Raw genomic sequence first — 11,875 nt, forward strand, 5'->3', positions numbered from 1 at the left:
TGACAAAAGATGAACACTGAGCTACGGCCAATTCATCCATTAACAGGTTCAAACAAGCATGGCAAAAGTGCAATTGGTAAACAGATTTCAGACTTAGTGAAATTAACACTAGTCTGGAATTTCAGATTAGGTAGCACACTTTGGAGCATGAAAACTATATGCTACAGGAACTTAACATAGCAAAGCAAAGCATGGCATGAAGCTACTCAAAGAGCTTAACAAAAGTCCCTTAGTGACCTTGAGCCAAAAGGGATCAGAAAATACAATTGCAAGCATGTGGCAAAAACATAATCAGACCATAGACTTAGAGAAAAACTGGAGCATGCAAATCAGATACCAAGTAGGCATGTTTACGAGCTCGATGCACTCACTACAGAGCAAGGCGTGACAATCTAAGCATGCACCCATCAAGAAGACACATAATACAAGTTAGACATGGCAAGAACAATAACATTGCATGCACGGATCAACTACAACATCCTCGGCAAAATCGCTAACAAGTAGACAATCTGCCCAGATTCACGAGATAGCAAAAGTAGAGCTCGATTGACTCAAGCTAGGTTGCTCCATAATTGCAAACAAAGACATGGATGGATAGAGCACTACAAGATTAACAAAACATCCTTACTGATCATCCTCAAAAGAGGCACGGATCACTAGGAAACAACATGAACATATGGCATATTGATAAGAAACGGATCAAGGACTTAGTGGAATTGCTAAGTCCCTGAAATCAGCATTAACGAATGCTCCACTTGGCAAGCTTGTTCTAGTCACCACACACATCACAAAAATACATGGATGGCACCTCTGGAAAGATGGCAAAGCATATAACAAAACTCATGTAGACCTCAATGAAGGAAATATGCCCTAGAGGCAATAATAAAGTTATTATTTATTTCCTTATATCATGATAAAAGTTTATTATTCATGCTAGAATTGTATTAACCGGAAACATAATACATGTGTGAATACATAGACAAACAGAGTGTCACTAGTATGCCTCTACTAGACTAGCTTGTTAATTAAAGATGGTTATGTTTCCTAACCATGGACAAAGAGTTGTCATTTTATTAACAGGATCACATCATTAGTTGAATGATCTCATTGACATGACCCATTCCATTAGCTTAGCACCCGATCGTTTAGTATGTTGCTATTGCTTTCTTCATGACTTATACATGTTCCTATGACTATGAGATTATGCAACTCCCGTTTGCCAGAGGAACACTTTGTGTGCTACCAAACGTCACAACGTAACTGGGTGATTATAAAGGAGCTCTACAGGTGTCTCCAAAGGTACATGTTGGGTTGGCATATTTCGAGATTAGGATTTGTCACTCTGATTGTCGGAGAGGTATCTCTGGGCCCTCTCGGTAATGCACATCACTTAAGCCTTGCAAGCATTGCAACTAGTGAGTTAGTTGCGGGATGATGTATTACAGAACGAGTAAAGAGACTTGCCGGTAACGAGATTGAACTAGGTATAGGATACCGATGATCGAATCTCGGGCAAGTAACATACCGATGACAAAGGGAACAACTTATGTTGTTATGCGGTCTGACCGATAAAGATCTTCGTAGAATATGTAGGAGCCAATATGAGCATCCAGGTCCCGCTATTGGTTATTGACCGGAGACGTGTCTCGGTCATGTCTACATTGTTCTCGAACCCGTAGGGTCCGCACGCTTAAGGTTACGATGACAGTTATATTATGAGTTTATGCATTTTGATGTACCGAAGGTTGTTCGGAGTCCCGGATGTGATCACGGACATGACGAGGAGTCTCAAAATGGTCGAGACATAAAGATTGATATATTGGAAGCCTATGTTTGGATATCGGAAGTGTTCCGGGTGAAATCGGGATTTTACCAGAGTACCGGGAGGTTACCGGAACCCCTCGGGAGCTATATGGGCCTTAGTGGGCCTTAGTGGAAAAGAGAAGGGGCAGCCCAAGATGGGCCGCACGCCCCTCCCCTCCCTTGGTCCGAATAGGACAAGGAGAGGGGGCCGGCCTCTCTCTCTCTTTTCCCCCCTCCGCGAATCCTATTCCAACTAGGATTGGGGGGGGGGGATCCTACTCCCAGAGGGAGTAGGACTCTCCTGGCGCGCCTCTCCTAGGCTGGCCGCACCCCCCCCCTTGAGCCTTTATATACGGAGGCAGGGGCACCCTAGAGAAACACAAGTTGATCCACATGATCATATTCTTAGCCGTGTGCGGTGCCCCCTTCCACCATAGTCCTCGATAATATTGTAGCTGTGCTTAGGCGAAGCCCTGCTGCAGTAGTACATCAAGATCGTCACCACGCCGTCGTGCTGACGGAACTCTTCCCCGACACTTTGCTGGATCGGAGTCCGGGGATCGTCATCGAGCTGAACGTGTGCTAGAACTCGGAGGTGCCGTAGTTTCGGTGCTTGATCGGTCGGGCCGTGGAGACGTACGACTACATCAACCAAACGCTTCCGTTGTCGATCTACAAGGTACGTAGATCATACTCTCCCCTCTCGTTGCTATGCATCACCATGATCTTGCGTGATCGTAGGATTTTTTTTGAAATTACTACGAAACCCATCACTCAAGGGCATATCATGCACACATTAATCATGGCAAAAATAACAAATAGCTATTTGGTGCAGCAGATCTGACAATTATCTCAAATGGCACTCTTCCAACAGCATTTCGGGCATCAAGATGAACTCAAATGAAAATGATGCAATGAGATCAAATGATGTGCTCTCTGAGACGAACATTTTGATATGCTACACGCACGAAACGGAGTTACGGATGCAAAGTTACGACATGATGAACATGGGCATATGAATCTGGGAATTTCGAGGACTTGGTAGAAATTATACCTTCGGAAAAGTCAACGGGCGGACGAGGTGGTGCGGGATGGCAAGATCCGGGACGCGGGGAGGCGTTTGGATGGCGGGGTTGGTGGATCTGATCCACCCCGGTCCAGATCTGGCCAGATCGAATCTCCGGCGAGGTGACGCGAACTCCGGCGACGTACGCCGGCGCAGGGAGCGGCGATGGCGGCGGAGGAGTAGGGCGCCGGCTGGGCGGGCGACGGCCTCGGGGCGCGGGAGCCGGCCGGCTTCGGCGCGCTGGCCGGAGAAGCTTGGCGCGGCGGCGGATTCGCTGGAGTCAGCGGCGGAGCTGAGGTGGCGTCCTCTGATTGGTGGAGGTGAGGTGCCCGGCGGAGCGGACATGTCCGATGGCGTGTGGACGCGTCCGGCGGCGCGAGGGGAAGGATTAGGGTTACGTATGCGCGAGAATTTCAGAGGAAGACACATATTTATAGGTAGAGGGGGCTAGGAGAGTCCAAATGAGGTGCGGTTTTCGGTCGCGCGATCGTGATCAAACGACCGAGATGATGGAGAGGTCTTACGTGGGTTTTGGGCCAAAATGGAAGGGTGTTGGGCTGCAACACACACGAGGCCTTCTCAGTCCCTCGGTTAACCGTTGAAGCATCAAACGAAGTCCAAATGGTACGAAACTTGACAGGCGGTCTACCGGTAGTAAACTAAGGCCGCTTGGCAAGTCTCGGTCCAATCCGAAAACGTTTAACACCCGCACACGAAAATAGGTAGAAAGGGACATCGGGTGACATAGGAGCGCCGGATTGCAAAACGGACAACGGGAAAAAATGTTCGGATGCATGAGACGAATATGTATGCAAATAAAATGCACATGATGACATGATATGCAATGTATGACACGCAAGCAATGACAAGGCAACAACAGCGAATAATTGAAGGACACCTGGCACAACGGTCTCGGGGCGTTACACCTACGCTGCCGCATGCACCATTTTGTCGTTCCAACCGCGCGGTTTTTCCGCTGCACCTGCACGATGGGTCGTCGACTCGACAGAAATACCGCATAGTGTGCGTTTTGTCCGTTCTTGCTCGTGGGCTGCGCGGCCCAATAGTTGTTACGTGCCAAGCTAGCCCCATATAATCACACAATTCCCCTAAAAAAATCTAATCGCACAAACAAACAGAATCTGATCGCAGGCCTCAGGGTTCGTCTTATCTTCTGCAGGCGTCGCCGTTCTCCCTTCGAGGCGCCATGATGAAACGGCAGCACTACTACTGCACATGAAACGGCAGCCACTACTGCGCATGAAATGGTAGCATTCATCACCCCTCGGTATCCCAGCCTACAAATACGAGTGGGCGCCTTCTTCTTCTTGATCACGCATGAGCTACTCGCGTTCTACTCACGGAAAAAGGCTCCAGCGGTCCAGCCCCCCACTCTGGTAGGTGTATGCTCACTATTTTCAGCCACCATGAGTTTTTCCTATCCTTGAGTTTATGCTTTTCGAATTTGCACTCCGTATGGGAAAGTGCTTAGCTCTTCGAAGAAGAAAAAATCACACAGCCTCTCTTGGATCCTAAATTACTTTTCTGATGTCTATGGATTTAGTATACGATTGATCATTGTTGAGAAAATTGTTAACTGATAGCTGCTCGGTCGACTGGTGAGCAGGGCCGGCCCTGGGGGTATGGCGGCGGGGCGATGGCCCAGGGCCCAGGCGAGGAGGGGGGCCCATGACAGAGTATATATCTATATTATAGCCCAGCAAAAAATGCGTAAAAATAATACAAAAGAACTAGAGAAAAGAAATAAGATGGGCTAGGCCCATCAGATAGCTAGCAAGCCATCGCTGATCGATTAACGAATGCGAAGTCGCGAAACGACACCGTGACTCACGCCAGTTGGTAGACAGACGACTGCTCGTTTTCCTTTTCCTTCGTAGGTTAGGTTCGTCAGGCGCCGTGACGCCCGTCGGCCTCCTCGCTCCGTCGCTCGGCGCCTTGCCGTGTCATCCTCGCCTCGCCTGCCGCTGGCCCGCTGCCCACTGGAGCTGCACGCGCGGCACGCCACACGACAGTCCAGCAACCCAGCGGCCCGGCCATCCGGCATCCGGCAAGGCGGCACCGCGGCAATACGTATACAAGTATACATCCGATTAGCGACTACAAGTCTTGAAGTCTGCAACACGGCCGTCCCCAATCCCTAAAGTATGTTTGAATGTTTCCATCCATGTTCCTCAGTTCCAGTCCATCCCCTAAACCCTAATTTGACAATTTCAGTACTTTATTTATTCTTTATTTAGTATTTAATTACGTATTCAACTATACATCCATGATCCATCCTCCAATTTCAGTATGCATGAAGTTTTAAATTTTCTAATTCAATCAATCATTTTTTTTGTCATTCTATGTACATGTCAAGGGTTCCAATCATCCGATGTATAAATTCCTGATTCTTTGTATCCTCTTTTGATCTTTTCTTCATGATTTTAGGACATTAGGCTGCCATGTTACCTAAGAAGAAGCAATTGTCGGGTGATGAAACAAGAAGGAAAAAGAAAGAAAGTGATCCGAAAATTCTACCATTGAAGGATTCTTTGAATAAGTTCTTTACATCTTCAAGCAATGTTGATGTCATTGAAGAACAGGGACAAGAAACTACTCCCGAAGAAACCTTTTTTGAGGCACTGAAGTATTATTGTTGTCGATGGAGTCAGTCTAATTTGGTTCTTATTTGAAGTAATTAATCATGTCATGTTAGTTTCATTTTGCGATTTTTTTAGTATTATTGTTGTTGATGGAATCTGTTCGAATTTGGTTATTATTGTTCTCGATGAAGTCATTTGAATTATTATAGTCAAATTTTAAACTAAAGATGTGTGACTAAAAGTTACTCTTAATAAGTCATATATATAACGCACACGCATACATATATATGGTCTTAGGACTTAGGACATAGGGGCCCATGTTGTCGAGTTCGCCTAGGGCCTCCCAAAACATAGGGCCGGCCCTACTGGTGAGTAGGGGATTAATAGGCTAATCGGCAAGTTAATCGGCCATTTAATCAATTAATCGGATGATTTATTGGGTAATCGGCTACTCGGGGACCCTATGAGCAGGGATTAATCGGCAAGTTAACTGATTAATCAGATGAATTCTTGAACAGGGCGATTGATTGCATTAATTTCTAACAAGAATAATCCATCAATGCTAGAATTTAACCTCTCAAATCAAACATTTGCAGTACGTTCAAGTTGGGGAACAGAAAGTAATAGTTGGTATTTTTGACTTGAATCAGTACATGTGCCTAGAATATCTAATCTCGGCACACTCAGTTCAAGAACAAGCTGCCACCTCCAATTATCAGGTATTCTACACTAGATCTCAGCGACAGACTCAGCGCTTTTGCCTTTTATTTTCTAAATGATCTCTGGCCTTTGCAAACGAGGAGAGGAAAAACAGAAAAGTGATGCAATATTGAAACTCACATCCCTATTTTTTTCATTTGTTACACCTATAGGAAGGTGATTCACATATAATCTACATTTTTTTATCGGGATTATAGATTAGGGCAGCATATGTTAATGGTTTGTGCTTGCCGGAGCCGCGCTCTAGACAGATGACAAAAGAAGTGCCATTTTCAACGGTTGTGTTAGCGAACGTGTGTACATGCATGTATAGATAGTGGCATTAGTGCTGGCCTATTCTTTCGGCCGCCCTTTGTATGAGTGTTGAGCTCTGTACTACATTTATGTGATGTATCAATGAAACTGTGTTGCACAAAACCTCTCTCCTATGCTCGCTCTGGTTCTGACATGGTTGTCATCAAATAATGCTTCCTGTTTTTTTTCAGTGAAAGAGCGGGCACGCTGCCAATGGATCGAAGGAGAAGAAAGAATTAAACATGAAGATTTATAACCGTAAGCAAGTCCTGGACCGTGTCTAAAACCAAACAACAGACTGTTCACAGGACATGGACTCTCTATTGGTTTCCACTGGTGTCTACAATATCATTTTATTACGTATGAAATATATTTCTTTTCCCACCAGTGTATATATAGTTATATACCCAACAATGCCATGTTACTATGTATCAGTATGATTTTTTGGCCAGGTCCTAGACCCTGCCTAAAACCAACAAACGGACTGTTCACAGGGCATTGACTCTCTTTATTGATTTCCACCGGTGTCTACAATATCATGTTATTCTGTATCAAATATATTTCGTTTCCCACCAGTGTGTATATACGCCTACAATGCCATGTTTGTTACTCCCTCCATTTCAAAATATAGTGCGCTCGCATTTTCCGAGGTCCAACTTTGACCATAAATTTAACCAACGAGACCAACTGCGGCGGGAGAAAAAATTTTATAATTGAAAACTTCTTTCGAATACGAATTCACTGATATAATTTTTGCTCCCGCCGCAATCGATCTTGGTAGTTAAATTTACGGTCAAAGTTGAAGCACGTGGATAAAGGAAGCACTACATTATGGAATGAAGGGAGTAGTATGTATCAAATACGTTTCTTTTTCTTTTGCAGGAAAATATGTTTCTTTCTGTACAACATTTCCTACCAAGTTTTGCTAAATAGAACTTCTACCTTTTTCATTGCACAACATTTCTTCTCTTTACTGAATCCCTGCAGCAACGCGCGGGTATAAATCCCCGCAGCAACGTGCGGGTATCACCTAGTTAAGATAGCGACACTGCCGCTGGTTAGATGGTGCAATTTTGTTGAATTCCTTCAGGGCTACTACTTCACGTGGGGTCAAATCAGCCTTTCAAGAGACAGAACGACGCTGGGGCGCGTGGAGAACCAAAACGCTTTGGACTACTAGTACAAATCCATGGGGAGTTCACGTACAGGACTCCGCTCAAAATTACTAATCAATCATCACATCGTTTGAGGTCTGATTGATCTCCGTAAAGGGCAGTACTAGTCCGATCAGTTCAGGCTTTTTCAACTCGGATTTCAACTCCTCGCTACTCGAACAAGAATACCGGGTTTTATTTTTCCGATTACCTGTACCGTATATATTAGTTCCACACAGTATATTTTTCCGGTTTGCATGATTCTTTTATATAGATTTTTCTGCGGCTGGTCCACAATTTTGTCCGCTGACCTGCTGGTCCGGACGATTCAAACACGGCCAGCTCCTGGCCGGCCGGCGTCACCCGTAGTCCGGCGAACACCGAACTACGTCGAGGAGTCACTGCTTCTCGCGGTCATGCCATCAATCCGACCTTGGACGCCCAGGCCATATTTACTAGATTATTTGCTTTGCATAAATTAATTATGTATCTTTTTTCAATCATCATTATTATTTCTAGCTTGCACTGTCTATATGTGGGCAGGGAAGGTACTTTGCCCCCCCCCCCCCCTAGTGACGACCAGTATGCGTCATCACCATGGCGGGCCACCCTGCGCTGGCATCGCTGCACCGTCGCCTCTCAAGCCAACGTCCATCATACCGACCAGCTTCGGCACGTCGGCTGACATGGGGGCTCCAGCTTCATCCATCACGCGCAGTGGTGCACGTGAGGCTGACAAGTATTCTGTTCGGCCACAATCCAGGGAGATTCTCTCCTTCTTATATTTGTTTCTTTTGCTTTATTTTTTATTCGGCACCCAGTCTCTGATCGACCATTAATAGTGTCCTTTCCTTGGTAAAAGGAGTACACATGATTGCTAGTTTTGCAGCCAATCTACACATACGTGGATGACTATCTGTCCAACTAGTATTACTGCATACAAACTAGATCAACTGGTGCTACGTCCGCCCTCCAATTCCTGATGATTGTTGGAGCTATTCCAAAACAGATCTGGTTTTTTATATTTTGCTTCGGTCTGTTACAGCCACCGTCGCAATAATGCCAGCTTTTATTTTCCTAGCTAAACTGTATACAATGCAGAATATTTCCGGTTGGTTTGTACTGCATAATACTTTGCAGAGATATTTTGCCGTTGCTTGTACAGGCGTTTTCGGTCTGTGTTAATTTAGCAGCCAGTCAACCTACATTCACCTCGGCGTACAGAGTCGTCCTCTCGTCTCCATCAACCAAATTCCACTGTGACCATGATGTGATACCTTGTGTCGCCATTACCGCGTCGTCGCTTCATCAAACTGACGTCCACCATACCGGCCTGTTTCGACATGTCGACTAACGTGGTGGCTTCATTGTCACTTCGGCACTGTCATGCTATCGCTTCATCAAGCCGAGCTTTTCGCTCGGGTACGTCAAGACCGGCTTGGGGGTTGGGACCTTGAGCCGCTACAAGCTCGGCCCACGTCACATTAACCAGCTAAGTCGCTTTGATACTCAAAAACTTTCAGTTTTAAATTTTGTTCGGTTCAACCAAGCATTATACTTTTTTGACAAAAAGTCATTTGCGAAAAAAATTCTCTGTCAAAACCTTGTTTATTACACACAAATTCAAATACCCCGTTTACTTGGGGGCTTCCTTTATGAAGTCTTTCCTCTTGCATATGATTATACTTGTATGGCTTCGTTCCTTGTTCTTGTATTACGCCACATTATGCACCATGTTGACTTAAGTGTTCTGCAAACTGGGTTGCCTCGCTCCTGTGTTTACCCCTACGTTCCCAATTGTTCGGCTAGGGAGTAAAGGGAGCACCTCTGCGATTGTCACGATCAGGTCATCCGAGTTCAAACCTCTGACTGGGTGAAGCCAAAAGCTAGCGCTCTTATTGTTTTCAATCACGGTCGGCACACGACGGAACTCATGAATACAAAAAATCTATTGCACAAGTCTCATAGTAACAATGAGCAACCGAAGAAAGGTATCGGTGGAGGTACTATTTTCTTTGAAGATGCTTCTTACATTTCGTCAATAATATAGCATAAGTTCTCTAAGCGCGCTTTGTCTGTTACAGCCTCATGGCCTGATTGCCTGGTTATCAGAAACATCGTCGATATTCTCGACAGGTGGAGTACATAACACTTTTCGGCCCTTGACTGAAGAGGGAGAAGCCGACGGTCGGTTAAGACGCGTTTAAAGTTCGGATGAACACAGATATGATATAAGTACTTCGATACATACACTCATTATAGATAAAATTCTTTTACCCAAGTCGCTTGGGGGCTCTTTAATTAGTATGAGCCATTTTTATTAGTCGCTGCATAGTCTTTTTCTACCACTCCTTTCTCGACTCAGGTGTATGATCAATAGCCGGGTAGCCTGGTTTCTCTCTAAAACCGCTCGCGTTTAGTTTGCTAAACTGGCCTGAGAAACACTCCGCCTTCGGAATAGGGAGGTTGAAGCCGAGGGCTGGCCCACTTGAAGTCTAGAGATCAGACGTGTCATGTCAAAGCACGACGAAAGTATAATTTTAAGACCAATTTCATATTGGCACCAAAACAGCTTGATTCAACCTAGACGTAAAGTTTTTTACGCATGTTTGTTGGCCTTTTTTTGAAGCTTATAACATCTTTCACCTATTTTATGTTTCAGGAAGCGGGACATTCTCTTGGTTGAGGTGTTTGGCGTGAAACTCTTTTCTAAAACTATAGTTCGACATCTTTCCTGCCGAACTCCACCTCGGTATTGTCAAAACATACATGACAGTTGAACTTGTTCTCGAGGAGGTACGATCCTAGGGTCGGCCATTTTGCCCAACCCAATTCTCGGGGGCTACTGCATTGACAATCTAATGTAGACAATTTAAGTGCAATATAGTTTTCGAGGAGATTGTGATCCTCGGGTTGGTCGGCCGCACCCAACCTGAGTCTCGGGGACTTTGCACACCGCTTTTTGTGTCCTGAAGTATTCTGCCGAGCTAGGAGTTGATCCTCAGGCCGATTTTGCGAATCAACCTGAGTCTCAGGGGCTACTGGGATTAGCGGTCTTATGTCATCCTTCAGGTGCATCTCGGGTTTTAGACCGATACACACCTTGAGGGCTACTGGCTATATATCTAGGCAGAGAATAAATGGCACCAATCAAAAATATTGACAAAAAATCGGCCCGCAGTCGAGGTGGTGCACCACCTCGGAAGCAGTCTGGCATAAAGCTCGGGCGCCAGTGGCTGGCTCCATGAAGGGCATTTCCGGCATTAAGCTCGGCTAAACTCCTTCAACTTTTTTGAACCAAGGTGATTTATGACACCTCGGATACAGTCCGGCGTTGGAGCTTGGACATAGTCCGGCGTTGGAGCTCGGATGCAGTCTGGCGTTGGAGCTCGGACATAGTCCGGCGTTGGAGCTCAGAAACAGTCTGGCGTTGGTGCTCGGCTGCAAAAGATACCTCGAATGTAGTCCGGCGTTGGAGCTCGGACGCAAGAGGACGCTGCCACCCAGGAACAACTTCAAACCCGAGGTGTGGCATAAAAATAATAAGGCATTGATAAAGGCCAGAAACTTAAAGGGGCTCCTCAGATACCCGGGGTGTAAACTCTTCGGATGCACTTCGGCGATCCTCAAGATCGAAGATGAGAAGATTTGTTGTAACACCCCCAGTGTCATGCTACAGTAACCCTCTGTGATTAAACTAATCATTTTTTCAAATAGTGTTTAATCACCTTTGTTCAATATCTCATTCGAAATTCCAGTCAATTCAAATTCAAGTGAAGTTTGAAGTTGCTCAAAAGTTGCTGGAAAAATGTTCATCATTTGTCAAAAAATCCATAACAATTATTTGTTAAGGAACACAACATCATCATCAACTCTAAATGGTCCTAATGCATTTTAACAGAGCAAAATTAGCCTTTAAAATGCCCTTTTCTTTATTGTGTAAATTCAATTGAACTCCAAAAATGCCCAAACTTTTTGTGGCAGTGCTGGATATTGCAAAGTAATTATCTGACCAAGTTTCACATTTTTGCAAAATCTTATGGAAGCTCAAAATATTACTAAACCCCTTTCTGTAAAAAGAAAAGAGCAAAAGTAATTAAAAAACTAAATGAGACAAACCCCCGTCCCTCACTAGGCCTCGGCCCAGGTAACCCCAGGCCAACCCACACGGCCCCCTCACCCCCCTGCATAACCCCCCACTGGCTCACCGTGACCTAGCCCGAAAATATCTCCCC

Source organism: Triticum dicoccoides, chromosome 2A (assembly GCF_002162155.2).
Source record: "Triticum dicoccoides isolate Atlit2015 ecotype Zavitan chromosome 2A, WEW_v2.0, whole genome shotgun sequence".
Lineage (NCBI taxonomy): Eukaryota > Viridiplantae > Streptophyta > Magnoliopsida > Poales > Poaceae > Triticum > Triticum dicoccoides.